Source organism: Schistocerca cancellata, chromosome 3, assembly GCF_023864275.1.
Source record: "Schistocerca cancellata isolate TAMUIC-IGC-003103 chromosome 3, iqSchCanc2.1, whole genome shotgun sequence".
In the NCBI taxonomy this organism is placed as follows: domain Eukaryota; kingdom Metazoa; phylum Arthropoda; class Insecta; order Orthoptera; family Acrididae; genus Schistocerca; species Schistocerca cancellata.
This window is the reverse complement of record NC_064628.1, coordinates 748,003,773-748,025,191: the sequence shown is the minus strand read 5'-3', so window position 1 is coordinate 748,025,191 and position 21,419 is coordinate 748,003,773. Positions and strand designations below refer to the sequence as shown.

Sequence of the window (21,419 nt, the reverse complement as noted above, 5' to 3'; positions counted from 1 at the left end):
TCACTTTAAACGCAGGTGTCAAAACCAGCATGAATAATAGTGAGTGTTTGATCTTAAGCTTGGTCCAGTTGGTAAATACTGCAATGATTCAGCTGAAGTTTTGCTGGAAAATGGGTTCTTAATTACTAGCTGCTTCCATATGATCCTGGACAAGTAAAATTTCGTATCATAGTCGACGGTGTCAAAGATAACATTCACAGGAAGTACAGCTATGTTCTTTTATAAAAGTTCAATTTTGCATAAATGTTATAGATGTGTAATGGTCTGTTCTTGCATTACTTTGACCTTTCAGAGTTAATAAACTCAGTAACACAGAAACTGGATTACTATCTAATCGAGGAATAGACAATCCGAAGTGGGTTTATTATAAAAAGTGTGATAAATCTTATGTTGGTTTACCCAGAATATGTGTGTCATTTAGTAAGTACCGGAACCCCCAAGGGGCAAGGATACAAAATAAACATGCCCGCCCCAAAAAGAGATGTGTGAAAGGAAGGGTGAACACATATGCAGGGGATAGGCAAAATAATGTGAACACCTGTACTTAGTTGGGAATGGTTTGTTAATAAGAGGTTGGACTGCCATTTGCCCATAATACAGCTGTGATTCTTCTTGGAATACTGGCATGTAATGACTGTATAGTCTCCAGTGGAATATATGCCACTCTCCGATCAGAACTTCATCTAACTCCTGTAGTGACGAGGGAGGTAGAAATCTGCACTCAAATACTGCCCACAAGAGTTCGATAATGTTCAAGTCTGGGGACTCTGCTGGCCAGGGAAGATGCTGCAATTCAGTTGCATGCTCCTCATATCATGATTGTACTTTCCTGGCTGTGTGAATGAGTGCATTATCGTCCGGAAATATGGCATCATTGGGGAACAATATTTGAATCATGGGGTGCACCTGATCACCTAAAATGTTCATTAATCACTGGCTGTAACATGGCCTTTGAGATTATTGATGGGACCAGTGGAATACCATGGAATGGCTTCCCACACCATCACACTTCCACGTCCATACTTAACTGGTGAAATAAAGCAATCAGGATTACAGGCTTGTTTCAGCATTATCCAGTTTCAAACCCAGCCCAAGGTTGGAAATAATGAAAACGTTGACTCATAGGGCCATATGATGTGTTTCCACTGATCAGCCGGACAGGCTTTATGCTCCTGACACCATGTTTTATGCCTCTCTGTCTTTGTTGTCATCACTAATCGTTTCGGTATAGCAGCTTATTCATGAATATTCACTTTAAGGAGTTCTCGGCGGACAGGTGTCGATAGATACGGGGTCTTGAAGATGGATGTTGAGCTCTGCACTCACTTTAGCTGCCGTAGTTTTGACACAATTCTTGTTAGTGTACAACGATCTCTTGTCATTTAGTTTTGATTTGCACCCACTATACATTTACATGTTGATGTCTTTCCATGCTAATCAGCCTCCATAATCTGCCCTCTTTGGAACTATGTTAGGTCTTTCATTGCGCATCGACCTCAGCCTCGGAATGCAAACTCCAAGTGTGCACTTCTTGTAAACAACCTGCCCTAATGCCTAATTCATACTGAACATGCACAGTCCAGTGTGACACATGCCTTACCTGCATTGTTGACTGCCAAATGCAACCATCATATTACTACCGCTGTTCACATTATTTTGCCTATCCCCTGTATGTACTCTAATGTTTCCTTAAGCCGATATCAAAATTTTGACTCTTCAACTATCTCTCTGTTCCCATCCATGGTTCTGGGTGGACGTATTGTGTGTATGTCAGACAACAATATATGTTTGTATAAAAGTTTTTACAATATATCTTCTGGAAAGGAAGACAGTTTCTTTCATTTCTAAATTGCTTTATCCTGCATTGATGCCTGGATGTATCATAGCCTGCAAACTTCGTAAGACACTGCAATATTATTTATTATTGTATTATACTGCATTCTTTATCATGGTGCTGGATGCTGGTTCTTCTTCTTCAAGAAAGAAAAGTTAATATATCAATCAATTTAGATTGTTACACTGGTAATTGTAGTGAGAGACTGGAGGTGCGAACTTAGATGCATAAATTGCTGATGGTGAAAGTATCCGCCAGCCACACACATCAAAATAATCCTTGTTATTAACACCTCCATACGGCACTAGTACTTAAATATCAGTCAGTATACAAGCTTGGCCATTGTGGTAACAAACAGTATATTTGAAATAACAAGTAACTGAAGAATATTACTTCATCTCAACTGACATTTAACCAAATGATCTCTCTAGGTTATTTTAAGAAAGAACTTGGAAAAATGAATCTTAAAATTATATTAGAGAATTATCACGTAGAGTGACAAGATGAAAAATTATAAGATGACGATCTGACCTACAGATTTAGACTGTGGATCCAATTTTGCAATTCATAAAATTTTAGCTTCGGTAATTGTGACTAAATCAATATACCCACTTGTGAATAAGGAATATTTCTCTTATTCTGTGAATATGAGGTTTCTTATAAACATAAAGGGCTTTCCCACAAGTCCTTCTGGTTTTTATATTTTTTAACATTTTTTCAGAACCCACTTACAGAAAAGCTACCAAGTCATTGATGACATCACGTATCAGGATAAAAAAACAAAAGAATATTACAGACTGATTGCTGTGTTTACATTTTATTTCATCTTTTAAATTATGTGAATTTGCTGATGAATATACATATAAAGTGATGGAAGCATGCAATGTTCAAAATGTCAGAAAATTGTTCTACACTGCACATTGCCCAGCCACCACAAGTTACAGAAAAAAAATAATAAAAAATAGTCAGTGTTCTTCTATATTGCTGTTTGTGTATATCTGACACTGTTCCACATCATTACAAGGATCAAAACAAACATCTGGTGCTAGTAGATTCAAGCCACCCCAAAACTCAGACAAAAAGAAATCCAAGAGGGAATATGTAAAGCTGTATAGTTAAAAATAGATCAACAAAGCAACAAGTAGTTCAAATAATACAAAATAACTGATGTGAAAAAGCGAGTCAGATATGTAGTTCTGAAAATAATAATTTATGAAAATATGTTTAACTTAAGTATATAGTTTAATGTTAGATGTAAACATTTGGATGTTGTTGGGGCTTAGTGTTAAGCTCTGAAGTAGTGGGGATGATTTCCTCCAAGTTTGAAGGTTGGCATTTGGATCCCCATACTTATGCATCTGTATCTAGCATGCTGGTGAAAAGCAGGATAATGATACCATTACTAGCCATCCACGTTTCCTTTGCTATTCTTTCAGTAGATGAGTAATGATTAGGAAGTATGAAAGTTGGTGAGAAAGTAGTACCTAATAATTAATTTCCCTTTTAATTCACGAGAAAATGGAAGTTCAATTGACACAGCCTATAGTAAGAACCTCCACTGTCTGGGTGTGATCAGTAGCATAACTGTTTTGTGCTGATGGCTTATTATTCCTATTACTGTATCCAGAGTGTGTTTACCACATCAGTAGGATCATATCTCACTGTCATATGAAGAATTAAATTTTGTCTATGCAATTCTTCATCACTGTTTCGATTAAACTATGGGTGAAATCCCTAATCACAGGCCAGGATAGGACAAGGAAAGAATGGAAGAATGAACACAGAATAGTAGCATCATTTGTCATTTGAATGGTTACGTTTAGTTAACCACCACATAATAGCATTAATAAATAAAAACAGTAATAAAAAATAATTGAGTGACAGGATAAGGATATTTAGTTGTTTACAGCAGTAATCAGCTTGAACAAAAGATTTTACCACAACCACCCACAAAACACAGTTGCCAGAATAAAAATAAAACACTAACTTTTTTAAGGAAAACAGCAAAGATAACTTTAAGACAATATGTAGTGGAAAGAAGTAGAAGGCACTCTATTAAGACTCGTCTGAGCTTTCCAAGTGATTTATTGCTTCTAACTACAGTGCTCCCGTATTTCTTGATCTGCATCACTGGGTCCTGCAATGCTGAGGACACCACTTCGCTGTCTGCGAAACGGTTTGACGTGGAATGGCTGCTTCAGTGATCCTTGCACGCACTGCTGTGTGTTGGCCTTGTATGGCAGCAGAGTTGTGTCATTGTCAGGATGCTGGTAGTTCACTCAGCGGTCTACAACCCTGCCGACTCAGCGCCACTCGGTTTGAGCCGCAGGTGGCAAGGTGCGTGCTTCTCGCCGGTGTGGCTAAGGTCTCGGTGACAACAAGCGCCCGTGATCTGGAGTCTGAATCTGCAGCCCTCATCTCGGGATGCCTCCGACCTGTGTTGGACGCCAGGACGACTGCCCGCAGTAGCGAGCCGTGGAGTGGCACGCCGCTGGCTGGCTTTGAAACCTGCACATCGGCCCCAGTGGGTCGAACCAGTGACCCGCCATGGACTGGAACGCTGGGGCCCCATCTGTTGCTGCATGGAGCTGGTTGTTTGACACACCTTGCCGTCCAGGAGAGCTGCCACACATGAATGAATCTCATTAGAAACCCGCACCTATTTATATGCGACTGTGCCCCTCCGTTTTGCCATACTTACCGCTTCGCATCACGTACTCATAACACATTAGGTTGGCTGGTGGGGGCCCTTCTGCCTGTGACTTGCAACATCCAAAACCGCTATGTATATTCTTTCAGCAATTTGACGGCCATGTGGCCTCTATTCTACTTCGCAACTGTTGGTATGTGTAACTCACTGCAATTCGGCTCACACCTGGCTGATGGTTTTGATGAGTGAGTTTGCATGTATAAAAATATGTGGCATAAATGGCTGTTTCTTCTGACTGCATTGACTTAGAAACTCCTACTTTTTACACCACCAAGGGACCGTAGTTCTTAGTATGTGAGATAAATTTCAACTTAACATGTCTACCCGTTCCAGAGAAAAAATGTTTTTAACAGTAAGGGCAGGCAGACATACGGACAACAAAGTCCTTTTTTTTCGGCTGAGGTATGGAACCGTAATAAATGAATGAAAACTAGGAGTTTGATGTGGTAGTCTGAGAACAATCCCTCCATCTCCTATCAAAGCAGATAATCAGATAATAAGAATATTCATTTGGTATAATGCCTCACGATAGGTGCACGTGTAGTCTGCCCTATATTTAGGTAATAAATAACTTTTTTGCTCCCACTCCCCCAACTACGATCTTAGATAATTATGAAAACAGTAAACTGCAAAACCGTAAATAGGTTGTTTAAAACAAGTATAAAATATCTTCGAAAAGGAAACTACTTTACGGAATTATGGTAACTAAGGTTAAGTTCAGGGTACAATGATTGGTTGCAACGTGTCCAAAATTTAGGATGGAGAACCCAAACATACCCTACTGGCTATTAAAATTCCTACAGCACGAAGATGACGTGCTGCAGACGCGAAATTTAACCGACAGGAAGAAGATGCTGTGATATGCAAATGATTAGCTTTTCAGAGCATTCACACAAGGTTGGCGCCGGTGGCGACACCTACAACGTGCTGACATGAGGAAAGTTTCCAACCGATTTCTCATACACAAACAGCAGTTGACCAGCGTTGCCTGGTGAAACGTTGTTGTGATGCCTCGTGTAAGGAGGAGAAATTCGCACCATCATGTTTCCGACTTTGATAAAGGTCGAATTGTAGCCTATCGCGATTGCGGTTTATCATATCGCGACATTGCTGCTTGCGTTCATCGAGATCCAATGACTGTTAGCAGAATATGGAATCAGTGGGTTCAGGAGGGTAATACGGAACGCTGTGCTGGATCCCAACGGCTTCGTATCACTAGCAGTCGAGATGACAGACATGCCACATCTCGATCCCCGAGTCAACAGATGTGGACGTTTGCAAGACAACCATCTACGCGAACAGTTCGACGACGTTTGCAGGAGCATGGACTATCAGCTCGGAGACCATGGCTGCGGTTACCCTTGACACTGCATCACAGACAGGAGCGCCTGCGATGGTGTACTCAATGACGAACCTGAGTGCACGAATGGCAAAACGTCATTTTTTCGGATGAATCCAGGTTCTGTTTACAGCATCATGATGGTCGCATCCGTGTTTGGTGACATCGCGGTAAACTCACATTGGAAGCATGTATTCTTCACCACCATACTGGTGTATCATCCAGCATGATGGTATGAGGTGCCATTGGTTACAAGTCTTGATCACCTCTTGTTCGCATTGACGGCACTTTGAACAGTGGATGTTACATTTCAGGTATGTTACGACCCATGGCTCTACCCTTCATTCGATGCCTGCGAAACCCTACATTTCAGCAGGATACTGCACGACCGCATGTGTACGGGCCTTTCTGGATACAGAAAATGTTAGACTGCTGCCCTGGCCATCACATTCTCCAGATCTCTCACCAATTGAAAAGTCTGGTCAATGGTGGTCGAGCAACTGGCTCGTGAGAATGTAATCACATGTCAGTTCTTGTATAATATATTTGTCCAATTTTATCATCTGCATTTCTTCTTGATGTAGCAATTTTAATGGCCAGTAGTGTATACTATTATTACGCCCACGCACGTGCACACAGAAGATAATTCAGTAGAAACGAAAAAGGATTAATACACACTGTTAAATGAAAAAATTATGACCATTACCCAACGCGACGTTAGATGCCTCCTGGTCGCGTCGCGGGCACGTGATGCATTAAGAGAAAAATGTAAGCTGAGCAGTCACGGATGGGGTATCACCATAGAGACGGTATGGGCTGCAAATGGAGAAATCCATTGAGATGGGTGACTTTGACAAAGATCGGATAACTATTACGCCGAGCATCTCGAAAACAGCAAAGCTAGTCGAATTTCTTAATTACATTCATTTATAAGCTTCTCTTTTAGACATCGCCAAGAGACCGTATAACAAAATATGTGACATTAATTTGAGCTTGATACGTCAACCCTTTCCTACGAAAAATTGTTTTTAACAGTCGAACAGACACAGACGGACAACAACGTGATCCTATAAGGGCTCCGTTTTTACAGACTGAGGTACAGAACCCTAAACAATAGCAGAATTACAAGCATTGGCTGCGGGTGGGCATTCATAATGGCTGCGGGTGGGCATTCATAATGGCTGCTGGATCAAAAATGGTCTACGGTCTTTCCGACATGTCGAAAGGAATAGGTACTATATATATATATATGATGAGTCAAAATATTATTACCACCTACCTTATAACATCGCTGATTCTGTGTATCAGGGATTCTACGTTTTGTTGATAGGTTTATGGGGGTATGTGGCATTGGAAGCCTACGTACATTCATGTATTTCTCATCAATAATTGATGAAAGGAGAAAATATAAAAATGCAGTAAATGAAGCAGGAAAAAAGGAATACAAACGTCTCAAAAATGAGATCGACAGGAAGTGCAAAATGGCTAAGCAGGGATGGCTAGAGGACAAATGTAAGGATGTAGAGGCTTATCTCACTAGGGGTAAGATAGATACTGCCTACAGGAAAATTAAAGAGACCTTTGGAGAAAAGAGAACCACTTGTATGAATATTAAGAGCTCAGATGGAAACCCAGTTCTAAGCAAAGAAGGGAAAGCAGAAAGGTGGAAGGAGTATATAGAGGGTATATTGAGGACAATATTATGGAAATGAAAGAGGATGTAGATGAAGATAAAATGGGAGATATACTGCGTGAAGAGTTTGATAGAGCACTGAAAGACCTGAGTCGAAACAAGGCCCCCGGAGTAGACAACATTCCATTGGAACTACTGACGGCCTTAGGAGAGCCAGTCCTGACAAAACTCTCCCATCTGGTGAGCAAGATGTATGAAACAGGCGAAATACCCTCAGACTTCAAGAAGAATATAATAATTCCAATCCCAAAGAAAGCAGGTGTTGACAGATGTGAAAATTACTGAACTATCAGTCACAGCTGCAAAATACTAATGCGAATTCTTTAGAGACGAATGGAAAAACTAGTAGAGGCCGACCTCGGGGAAGATCAGTTTGGATTCCGCAGAAATGTTGGAACACGTGAGGCAATACTGACCCTACGACTTATCTTAGAAAATAGATTAAGGAAAGGCAAACCTACATTTCTAGCATTTGTAGACTTAGAGAAAGCTTTTGACAATGTTGACTGGAATACTCTCTTTCAAATTCTGAAGGTGGCAGGGATAAAATACAGGGAGCGAAAGGCTATTTACAGTTTGTACAGAAACCAGATGGCAGTTATAAGAGTTGAGGGACATGAAAGGGAAGCAGTGGTTAAGAAGGGAGTAAGACAGGCTTGTAGCCTCTCCCCAATGTTATTCAATCTGTATATTGAGCAAGCAGTAAAGGAAACGAAAGAAAAATTCGGAGTAGGTATTAAAATCCATGGAGAAGAAATAAAAACTTTGAGGTTCGCCGATGACATTGTAATTCTGTCAGAGACAGCAAAGGAGTTGGAAGAGCAGTTGAACGGAATGGATAGTGTCTTGAAAGGAGGATATAAGATGAATATCAACAAAAGCAAAACGAGGATAATGGAATGTAGTCGAATTAAGTCGAGTGATGCTGTAGGAATTAGATTAAGAAATGAGACACTTAAAGTAGTAAAGCAGTTTTGCTATTTGGGGAGCAAAATAACTGATAATGCTCGAAGTAGAGAGGATATAAAATGTAGACTGGCAATGGCAAGGAAAGCGTTTCTGAAGAAGAGAAATTTGGTAACACCGAGTGTAGATTTAATTGTCAGGAAGCCGTTTCTGGAAGTATGTATATGTAGTGTAGCCATGTATGGAAGTGAAACATGGACGATAAATACTTTGGACAAGAAGAGAATAGAAGCTTTCGAAATGTGGTGCTGCAGAAGAATGCTAAAGATTAGATGGGTAGATCACATAACTAATGAGGTGTTGAATAGAATTGGGGAGAAGAGGAGTTTGTGGCACAACTTGACAAGAAGAAGGGATCGGTTGGTAGGACATGTTCTGAGGCATCAAGAGATCACCAATTTAGTATTGGAGGGCAGCGTGGAGGGTAAAAATCGTAGAGGGAGACCAAGAGATGAATACACCAAGCAGATTCACAAGGATGTAGGTTGCAGTAGGTACTGGGAGATGAAGAAGCTTGTGCAGGATAGAGTAGCATGGAGAGCTGCATCAAACCAGTCTCAGGACTGAAGACCACAACAACAACAACAACGGGCCGTTGATTTGCGTACGCGACGATGGAGGCCAATAGCGACTCAGATAGGTTCCATAGGATTTACATCAGGCGAATTTGGTTCCCAAGACATCAACGTGAGTTCACTGTAATGCTCCTCAAACCGCTTTAGCACGGTTCTGGCTCCGAGAAACGGAAAGTTGACATTGCTGAAAGATGACAGTGCCGTCGGGGAAGACATCAAGCATTAAGGGATGGAAGTGGTTCGCAGCTGTTAGTGTCTCTTCGATTACCACCATAGGCCCCATGCCAGTGCAGGAAAATGTCTCCCACAGCATAATACTGCTCCCACCAGCCTGCATTCATGGTGCGCTGCATCTTTCGAGTCGCCGTTCACCTCGATGACGGCGTTTGTAGAGACGACTGTCAACCCAGTATAGCAAAAATATGATTCACATGAAGAGTCGACACGTTTCCATTGATCGACGGTCGAATCCCGATGGTCCCGTGCCCACTTCAGCTGTAATTGACGATGTGGTTGGGTCAGCATATGAACATGTTGGTATGGTCTGCCGCGGAGCTACATGTTTAACAATGTACCGTGAACAGTGTCTTCAGAAACAGTTGTGCGTGCTCTAGTATTGTGCTCTTTTGGAAGAGAATCCACAGATCACCATTTATTCAACTTTACAGAGCAGACAAACCTCCGAATCCCATGTTGTGTGAAGAGTCATGGGTGCCCAACGATTTAGCGCTTGTTAGTAGTTCCACTGTCCTCTGTGCGCAAGCATTCGATCAGCTACGTCGTTTGCGAGATACTCGTTCACAGTCTTTGCATAAAATGATCTGCCCTTCGTCAAAGTCACTTGTCTCAATACATTTTCCGATTTGCAGCCAATATCTTCGCTAGGGCGATCCCCCGCCCGTGTCTGCTCCACTTACCTACTTTTGTTACCGCGTCACGTGTCCGCAACTCCACCAGGCGGCATCCAACGTCGCAGGAGGCAGTGGTCATAATTAGGGTGACCAGACGTCCAGATTAATCCGGACATGTCCTCATTTTAGCCGTTTGTCCGGGGTCCGGGCGGATTTTTACAGTGTCCGGCTTTTTCGCAAAGTTGAGCGTAATACAGTTAAATTTACAATTCTTCCCGTTCTGTTGCTCTTTTCTTAAATACTTTAACTGTTGGCACAGCCTTCGTGATAAACACGCACCAAGGCAGTGTTAGTTGGTGGCACCAGGATCGTCGATGTTATCGTTTATCTACCTATAAGCAAATGCAAATATCGATTATTAAAAATTTTCGTTTCGTATCTTCGCTTTGTATTGCCTTGGCTTCCTGTAGTGCACGCGTGATTTGTGAGTGTAATTTTTAACCGAGTGAGTTATGTAAAATATTTGGCTATGTCTAAACGAAAGTGTACATTTTCTGATGTCCTTTCCTGCAAATATCCGGCTTTAAGAAAGGGAGAAATGAATTTGAAGCGGAATGTAAGATATGTGGATCTGGAACGTAAGTCTTAGTGGCCAATAAAGGTAAGAGATAGCTCGACAGATTAACTGTCATGGTTTTATTTCATTGTTTCATAGTCATTTAATTTATTTGTATTCGGAAGGTTAAAGTGCAGTTTACATGTCGTCAGCTGCTGCTTGAATTGTAGAAGTTGGTAGCGGTGCGTCGAATGAAGGGAGGTGAATGGTCTTACGTTTTTCGCTTTGTAAACAATTCCGTGTTCCCAGAATGAGATTTTCACTCTGCAGCGGAGTGTGCGCTGATATGAAACTTTGCCTTTCGCGGGCAAGTGCTCTACCATCTCAGCTACCGAAGCACGACTCACGCCCGGTCCTCACAGCTTCACTTCTGCCAGTATCTCGTCCCCTACCTTCCAAGGTAGGTGGCAAAGGTCCCGAGTTCGAGTCTCGGTCAGGCACACAGTTTTAATCTGCCAGGAAGTTTCAGTTCCGTGTTGTTGAGATAACAAAACAATTGACGCCACACTGTCACCACAATCAATGTTTTTAATTTTTTTATATTGCTCAGTTAACCACCACCTGACAATCAGTAACAATTAACTACTAGTTTTACCGGTAATTCCATGTAGTCACGTGACTTGTCCAAAGCTGACGGGTGGTATCCTCATGTACAGTTGACCCGTTTCATGTGTCCTCTTTTTTTCTTCCTTTGTCCTCCTTTTTGAAGCTGTTTGTCCTCCTTTTTAAACAATTGTGTCTGGTCACCCTAGTTATAATGTTTTAGCTAATCAATGTGTGTGTGTGTGTGTGTGTGTGTGTGTGTGTGTGTGTGTGTGTGTATTCATATGGTTGTCAATAAATGGTGAGAAATGAAGAGTGATAAAAACCCTTAAAAGAAATTGGGGGTGTTTATAATGTATACTAAGGACTCTTATCTTTGAACATTTTTTTACTCTCTGTGCTACCATAATTATTGAAGACGAAAGATGAGTAAGAATGGGGACACGAGAGGATACATTAGATGTTAGAAGGAGGTGATGGACAGCATCAAACCAAACGGAAGGCTGAATACACTGAAGAACATCAGCTGACTTCTCAAAGGGTGGGAAGTGTATCGTCCACATATTGTTAGATTCCATTTAGAAAGGCCACCCGAGCTATTTTCCAGGTATGTTGCTGTTTCAGCCTTCGCCCTTAATGAGAATTGAACGTATCTGTCGCGCTGAAGCGCCCCCTGTCGGCCGAACGTAACAGCGCGTGCGGCGACCACGCCCTGACAGCAACACCGCCACTGCGAAGGCCGACAGCCACGCCCACCGCTTACCAGAAGAGTGGCGGCTGCGTGGACACGTTGGATTCCTCAAGCCCCGTTTACACGGAAGCGTACTGTAGCATTTATGGCTCTTTAAGCCATACTTTTATTCCCGCGCACACACGTTTTAGTTGAGCGAAGATGCAATATCTGACACATGATGTTATACAGTCTCCATTCCGTCGTGCGTCAGCTATCACTTATTCGCTCCGCTGAAATGTTGAGCATGCGAAGCTACGAACAATAAATGGTATTACGAGCAGCCCCGCATTTACGCATGGGCCACACTGACCAAGGGCCAGGTCGGAAAATTATTAGGGGCGGTAAATTAAGAGGGGCGCCAAATTTTTGAGTAAAAAAAATTACGTGTGCCAGAAAAGGAATAAACAAATATCAAATTAAAAAACACAGCAGCGATGATTGCGGGAATTAGTGAGACGGAAATTGTAGGTAGACGGAATGGAGATGCGTGCATCGTGGAACTGGTGTCTGTGATTTTTTGTGTGGCTAGGCACGGAAGCGTAAGATGTAGAAACAAAAGCTTTGGTGTTGCTTGCTATGAGCTACATCTACAGCCATACTCCGCAAGCCACCTGACGGTGTGTGGCGGAGGGTATCTTGAGTACCTCTATAGGTTCTCCCTTCTATTCCAGTCTCGTATTGTTCGTGGAAAGAAAGATTGTTGGTAAGCCTCTGTGTGGGCTCTAATCTCTCTGATTTTATCCTCATGGTTTCTTCGCGAGATATACGTATGAGGGAGCAATGTACTGCTTGACTCCTCTCTTGCTGAGTCCTCCACTGGAGTTTATCTATCATCTCTGTAACGCTCTCGTGAATACCTAATGATCCTGTAACGAAGCGCGTTGCTCTCCGTTGGATCTTCTCTCTCTCTCCTATCAATCCTATTTGGTACGGATCCCACACCGGTCAGCAGTATTCAAGCAGTGGGCGAACAAGTGTGCTGTAACCTACTTCCTTTGTTTTCGGACTGCAGTTTCTTAGGATTCTTCCAATGAATCTGTCTGTCATCTACTTTACCGACGTTTAACTTTATATGGTCATTCCATTTTAAATCATTCCTAATGCCTGCTCCCAGATAATTTATGGAATTAACTGCTTCCAGTTGCTGACCTGCTATATTGTAGTTAAATGATAAAGGATCTGTCTTTCTATGTATTCGCAGCACGTTACACTTCTCTACATTGAGATTCAATTGTCATTCCCTGCACCAAGCGTCAACTCGTTGCAGATCCTCCTGAATTTCAGTACAATTTTCCATTGTTACAAGCTCTAGATATACTAAAGCATCATCCACAAAAAGCCTCAGTGAACTTCCGATGTTATCCACAAGGTCATTTATATATATAGTGAATTGCAACGGTCCTACGACACTCCCCTGCGGCACACCTGAAATCACTCTTACTTCGGAAGACTTCTCTCCATTGAGAATGATATGCTGCGTTCTGTTATCTAGCAACTCTTCAATCCAATCACGCAATTGGTCTGATAGTCCATATGCTCTTACTTCGTTCATTAAACGACTGTGGGGAACTGTATCAAACGCCTTGCGGAAGTCAAAATACACGGCATCTACCTAGGAACCCGTGTCTATGGCCCTCTGAGTCTCGCGGACGAATAGCACGAGCTGGGTTTCACACGATAGTCTTTTTCGAAACCCGCACTGATTCCTACAGAGTAGATTTCTAGTCTCCAGAAAAGTCATTATTCTCAAACATAATACGTGTTCTGAAATTTTACAATTGATCGACGTTAGAGATATAGGCCTATAGTTCTGCACACCTGTGCCACGTCCCTTCTTGAAACCGGCGATGACCTGTGCCCTTTTCCAATCTTTTCGAACGCTAAGCTCTTCTAGAGACCTATGGTACACCGCTGCAAGAAGGGGAGGCAAGTTCCTTCGCGTACTCTGTGTAAAATCGAACTGGTATCCCATCAGGTCCAGCGGCCTTTCCTCTTTTGAGCGATTTTAATTGTTTTTCTATCCCTCTGTCATCTATTTCGACATCTACCATTTTGTCATCTGTGCCACAATCTAGAGAAGGAACTACAGTGCAGTCATCCTCTGTGAAACAGCTTTGGAAAAGACATTTAGTATTTCGGCCTTTGTCTGTCATCCTCTGTTTCGGTACCAATTTGGTCACAGAGTGTCTGGACATTTTGTTTTGATCCACCTACCGCTTTGACATAAGACCAAGATTTCTTAGGGTTTTCTGCCAAGTCATTACACAGAACTTTACTTTCGAATTCGTTGAACGCCTCTCACATAGCCCTCCCCACACTACATTTCGCTTCGTGTAATTTTTGTTTGTATGGAAGGCTTTGGCTGTGTTTATGTTTGTTGTGAAGTTCCCTTTCCTTCCGTAGCAGTTTTCTAACTCGGTTGTTGTACCACGGTGGCGCTTTCCTATCTCTTACGATCTTGCTTGGCACATACTCATCTAATGCATATTGTACGATGGTTATGAACTTTGTCCACTGATCCTCAACACTATCTTTCTACTTGAGATAAAACTTCTGTGTTGAGCCGTCAAGTACCCCGAAATCTGCTTTTTGTCACTTTTGCTAAACAGAAAAAGCTTCCTACCTTTTTTAATATTTCTATTTACGGCTGAAATCACCGATGCTGTAACCGCTTTATGATCGCTGATTCCCTGTTCTGCGTTAACTGTTTCAAATAGTTCGGGTCTGTTTGTGCTTTTATTATTGTTTGTATTATTTCCCCCTATTTTGTTAATGTTGCGAAGTTCTGATATAAAGTAAACGTCTCAGTGGCTCCTGCTACAGGAAATCAGTTGAAAAAAAGAAGAGGAGGGAAAAGGAAGCGTTAGATCAAATGCCAAAGCTACATACGTTTTTCGTTAACAAGTAGCTGCAAGTTCTTACTCTCTTAAGGACTTGAAACCAACAAATGTTTCACAGTGCGGCGGTAACTGGCGATAGTGAATCTGTAATTGATAACCAACGTACAAACAATTCTCCGGCAAGTGAACCAGTGTTAGGCCTAGAGAAGCTTCCTCGGACTTCACAGTTGATGAAGATCTCTTCTTGTGGTAGATCAGTGAAAAAACACGAGATTATATAGTGCGAAACAGAATTAATCAGAATAGAACCTGTGATTTTGTAAAGTCACAGGGAGCATGTCCTGATAAACGAAGATTTATATCCAAGGATTTGTTCGAAAGGAAATTTTTGAATGGAAAATTCTATTTACTCTCCCACTCAGTAGTCACTTTACTGTGCACCTTGCAAACTGTTATATGGAGGTTCATCACAGTTCGGTACAAGTCGTTTTAATGATTGGAAACTCGCTAATCAAAGGATGACTGAACATGAAAATTCCAGTGCACATAGTGACTGTGTCGTAAGTTTCAAATAAAGGGAAGATGCTCTATGTGCAGTTGAAAAAAAAATTTATTACCCTGTTACCAGTAGAAGTAAAGATTTGGTAAAATTATAAATATTATGCGGAATACTGTCCCAGGAGAGATCATAAAGGAAATAGTCAATGCAAAGTATTTCTCCTTGATTGTGGATTCTACGCCTGCTATTTCACATTGTGATCAGTTAAGTTTCATTATGCAGTATGTGGATAAAGACGGTATACCACAACAGCGGCTTGTATGGTTTGCGATAAATACTGGGTATGCCGTGAAAGAATTGACAAATACAGAATATAAGTTCCTCGTGGATCAGATATAAGCAGTTGCCATCGCCAAGGGTATGGTAATCCTGCAAATATGGCGGGAAAGTACTGTAGCTCAAAATTCCGAATCAAATCCTTCAATCCCTTTGAGTTTTTCATCCCTTACTTCCCTCATTCCCTGAATCTGATAAGGATGAAGTGCCGCCACAGGTTGTAAAATGGTTATATCATTTTTTTGACCTGCTACGAACAATTTAGATTTTTTTCGGCCTCTACAGAACGCAGGAAAATTCTAGAGTCAATTTTTGAAGATGGAAACCAGTTCAGGCTCTCTGCACCACTAGCCGGTCAGCTTGAGAAGATGCATGCAAAAGCATAAATGCTAATTTGGATACAATTAATAAAGCTCTTAAGTGCTTTTCGGAAAAAAGGCGGGAAAACCGTTATTCACCAGAAGCAACAGAGATATCACAAAATCTTACCTCTAAAGGTATTACGTTCGTGGCTACAATGTGGGGGAGTATTTTGAAAAGTTTCATTGTGGTGACTACAACACTACAGACAGAAGAAGTTGACATATCTGCAATAATGAAACATTGTACTTCGGTTCTAACTTTCACAGATGAGATTACAAAATCTTTAAGTGTACAAAAAGTTCGGGGAAAGAAAACTGGAGGCTACACAACAACTTGTGAAAATCACCGAAATTAAAGAAAATCGTGCAAGAAAACGAAAGAAATTCTTTGATGACTCACACTCTGCGTGAGAAAATGAATATGTCATTAGCAAATCTAATGGTGACACACTGAAGACCAATTACTTAATTACACACATCAAAAAAAGTTTTGCATCATCCCAGTTTCCAAAACTCCTGAAGACAGAAGTTAACTGTGGATATTGTATCACAGACACAGTCCCTTTGACTGTTGAGACACAGTCTAATATATACAGTCGCGACACTCTCGCTGATTTTTGTTATTCATCGCGACAACAGCTCCCCAAGCGGTGGAGAAGCTACGCTGCTGAATACGGTATTCAGTAAATGTAACCAGTATCGTTTATACTAATTTTTAACATGGTTTTTACGAAAGGCAGCGTATGTAGCGCAATCAATTGCAGTAATAATAGGAAGAAGACACCACATTTGTCATTCTTCAGGTTTCCTAAGGACCCTGAGAGGTATGAAACATCACATTAGAGCGCTATTTATTTACGATTTTTTTGTAAACTGTATTGAATTACTGAATTTGTTTTTATTTTTTAGGAGCAAAAAATTGTTAATAAATAGTAGAAGACAGGACCTGCTGCATAAAGATGCCCTTTATTTGCACAATAACGTGAAGTTTTGTGCGATACATTTCGAGTCAAACCAGTTCATGAGCGCGGAAAAGAAGAGATTGGTATGGAATGCAGTTCCTACATTATTTGACGTGCCGAATAAGCCACAAATAGTGACGATGAAGAGAAAATCGCCATACAAACGTGTAAGTGTTACTGCAAAAAACAATAAAACTGTCTCCTGACACAGAAGAAACAGTTACCACAAGTGTTCCTACACGAGAGACATATATAAAATCACTGCCAACGGAATCTGCAACACAGACATCTTTTGAAGATGAAATGCTTAGAGTACATGAAATTATTCGCGTGTTTGAAAATCGTGTGAAATGTAAAAACGTGCAAATCATTAGACTTCGTACAAAATTACTACGTGATAAGGATAGTGTCCATCCTAAGAATAAACTGCAACCATAACGTCTCAGGACACAAGTACAAAAGGACAAGGTCATTTTAAAAAATATTGGTTCCAAGTACTTGAAAAAAGATGCTCTCGATTTATTGATAAGCCAAATCAGTATACCATTGAATGGAAAACGTGGTGGGAGATGGAAAGATGAAACTAAATTATTTGCACTTAATTTGTTGTATTGTAGTACTTAGGCGTACAGTTTTTTATCACACTGCTTTAGCCTTCCATCAGTACGTACCTTACAAAGGTATGTGGAAGATATACAATTAAACTGTGGGATAAATAATAACATATTTCATCTTTTAAAGCAGAAAGTACAGCAGTTACCAGAAGCTGATGTAATTGTTAATTTGTCTATGTATGAGATGTCACTAATGGAAAATTTGACATATGACAGCTCTAGGGATCGTGTTATTGAATGTGAAGACATGGGTTTCATACGTACATCTGTGGTTGCCAATACTGCATTAGTTATAATGATTAACGGCATCTTCTCAAATTTTAAACAGCCATTAGTATATTATTTCTCCAAAGGACCAATAGGAGCCACCCATCTGACGCGCATATTTTTTGAAGTTATCAAAAAACTCACAGAGATTGGTTTGGACTGACATTCGTTTGATTTTATTTTCGGTAAATGTATCAATGGGATATAATAAAGTTTAAAAACAGTCATGCTTTTTATTGAGATAACCTGATAGCACAAAGAATAAGATGGAAATTGTATTTTTGGAAGCAGGCTTCCTGCAAACCAGAACGTAATGAAAAGTGATGTGTTGCTTAATTTTACACAAGGAAGAGCATCTATATACTTCACATGTGGGATATACAGTGTGTATTATCTTACTTACAATGGAATATATGCGATTGTATGCTACTTCTTAAGTATTTCTTCAAGAATATGTTGCAGCTTACGTCACTTCATTCAATAGTTCGTGCTCTGTTTACTTATATTTCACGATCATTTATGTCTCTCGCTGTTCTCCTAACACTTGTGACGCAAAAATATACTAACTACTTTGTAAATTACGTACAAAACGAATTAAAAACAATTATTTTTACGTCGCATCTGCCGTCAGAGGAAGGAGAGCTTTCTGGCCTCTAGAGGCGCTAGTGTCAATTGAACTGTCAAATGGTAACAACTTTCACAGCAGTGAGTGTCGCGACTGTATATTAGACTGTGGTTGAGAGATGTCACTAAACCCTCCCAAAGATGTAAACAAACATGCATGAGCAGCGCCTATTTAGACGGAGGGAGTCCGACAGCCGATCACTTCCAGGAAGGAGGTACACGGCTTGTGTTGTCTGTAGTTCAACCACGCCTAGACGGCCAACACCGCGGTTCGATCGCGTCCGTAGTGTTACTTTGTGCCAGAAAGGGCTCTCAATAAGGGAAGTGTCCAGGCGTCTCGGAGTGAACCAAAGCGATGTTGTTCGAACATGGAGGAGATACAGAGAGACAGGAACTGTCGATAACAGTGATCGCTCAGGCCGCCCAAGGGCTGCAGTGGATGACCGCTACCTACGGATTATGGCTCGGAGGAACACTGACAGCAACCCCACCATGTTGATTAATGTTTTTTGTGCAGCCACAGGACATCGTGTTACGCCCCAAACTGTGCGTAATAGTCTGCATGCTGCGCAACTTCACTCCCGACGTCCATGGCGAGGTCCATCTTTGCAACCACGACACCATGCAGCGCGGTAAAGATGGGCCCAACAACATGCCAAACGGACCGCTCAGGGTTGGCATCAATTCCCTTGATCGATGAGTGTCGCACATGCCTTCAACCAGACAATCGTCGGAGACGTGTTTGGAGGCAACCCAGTCAGGCTGAACACCGTAGACACACTGTCCAGCAAGTGCAATAAGTGGAGGTTCCCTGCTGTTTTGGGGTGGCATTATGTGGGGCTGACGTACTCTGCTGGCGGTCATGGAAGGCGCCGTAATGGCTGTATGATACGTGAATGCCATACTCCGACCAATAGTACAACCATATCGGCAGCATATTGGCGAGGCAGTCGTCTTCATGGACGACAATTCGCACCCCCATCGTGCACATCTTGTGAATGACTTCCTTCAGGATAGCAACATTGATCGACTAGAGTGGCCAGTATGTTCTCCAAACATGAACTCTATCGAAAATACCTGGGATGGATTGAAAAGGGCTGTTTATGGGCGACATGATCCACCAATCACTCTGAGGAATCTACGCTGAATCGCCGTTGAGGAGTGGGACAATCTGGACGAACAGTGCCTTGACGAACTTGTGGGCATTATGCCACGACGGATACAGTCACGCATCAATGCAAGAGAACGTGCTACAGGCTATTAGAGGTACCGGTGTGTACAGCATCTGGACCAACACCTCTGAGGGTCTCGCTGTATGGTGCTACAACATGCAATGTGTGGTTTTCATGAGCAATAAAAAGAGCGGAAATGATATTTATGTTGAGCTCTATTCCAGCTTTCTGTACAGGTTCCGAAACTCTCGGCACCGAGGTGATGCAAAACTTTTTTTGATGTCTGTATATTAGACAGTCTATTCAGAGTTCAATAAGTGTTTTGATGTCTACAGAGTTTTCTGAAAAGTTGTCGCTCTTATCCAGTTGACAAAAATAGACTGACGAAGTGTAAAACTCTGCAAAACAGCTGAAGCACTAATATTCAGAGGATGTAAAGGAGTCTTTTCCATCTGTGTATGAGAACGGTGCTCCTTTGCCTGTCTTAAATAAAATGCTAAGAGAGAAATATCTCTTTGATGTTTATCCAAACATCAAAATCTCTCTTCAAATTTATTTGAGCACACCAGCTACGAAATGCTCTGCTTAACGATCCCTTCAGTTCTTGGAAGTGTTAAGAACTACTTGCTTGCTTCTCGGACTCGGAGCATTTGCCTCACTTGGTTGCACTAGCAACAGAAAATGATCTGACTGTGAAACTGGACTTTGACAATGTGAAAAATCAGTTTGCTGATAAGGCAAGAAGAAAGCTATTGAACTACTGACATTCTCTGTTGGTATACTATTCGTTTTTGGTTTCTACTGAGTTATCCTGTATGTGCTTGTGAATGTGCATATGTTTGGTGTCTCCATCCTGAATTTTGAACATGTTGCAGCCAATATTTCTACTCTGAACTCAAGGTTAGATACCACAGCTTCGTACAATATTTTCCTTTTCGAAGATATAATTGTTTTAAATAACCTATTAACAATTTTACTGCTTATTGTTTTTCAGAATTGTGTAAGATTGTTGTTAGGGGAGTGGGGGTCAAAAAATTATTGGGCCCATGGACGTAACATTACCTAAATACACGTCTGAATAACAAGTGCACCTATCGTGAGAAGTTAAACCAATTGAATAGTCTTATAATCCGACTGGCTGCTTTGATACGAGGTGGAGGGAGTGTTCTTGGGCCACCACATCAAACTCATTGTTTTCATTCATTTATTAGGATAATACCAGAACCCTTATAGGATCACTTTGTTGTCCGTCCATCTGTCGGTCTGTTTGTCTACCCGATTGTTAAAAACCCTTTTTCTCGGGAACGGGTATATACATCAAGTTGTTATTTCGCATACTAAGAGCTACGGTCACTTGGGTGTGTAAAAAATTGAAGCTTCTAAATCAATGTAATCAGATGATACAGCCGTTTATGTCTCATATTTCGATATGTGCAAACTCACTCATCAAAACGTGTTGGGTACTTTCCGTTGTCCTAAAATCACGAAATTTGGCAAGAGGCAAGGTTTCATACTACAACCAAAAAATGTTTCTTTTGTCCTTTGGTATCCGACATTATACTTGAAATTAAAATGTTGTCGAAAGTCTTGGAGTCCCTGGGACCAATACCATGCCAATATCAGTGTCGAGAACAGGCAAAAATCGTCAAGAACTTGATTCCTGCAAAGCATGAACTGTCAGTATACGTAAAAAAGTTTGCAAGCAACCCAGTGCGCCAGTCTTACACGCACATTGTGAATATTTCTTCTTCGACTCTCTCAGGTTTAAGTCCTTTATACAAGTCTTTCTGGTAGAATTGTAGAAGATGGTAGGATGGATAAATTTGGGTAAAAATAGATTTTTTTAAACAGAAAGACATAGAAATGTATTAGAAATTCTTGGA

General features: G+C 41.2%; 1 long non-coding RNA gene across 1 annotated transcript; it reads right to left on the bottom strand.

Annotated features, from left to right (window-relative positions):
• Positions 1 to 1,400: 1,400 nt before the first annotated feature.
• LOC126175768 (uncharacterized) lies at positions 1,401 to 2,352 on the bottom strand. Its single transcript, XR_007535613.1, has 2 exons — positions 1,601 to 2,352; positions 1,401 to 1,542 (listed from the first exon to the last, which is right to left on the bottom strand). It is a non-coding gene; the product is annotated as an uncharacterized LOC126175768 (long non-coding RNA).
• Between the last annotated feature and the right edge of the window lie 19,067 nt (positions 2,353 to 21,419).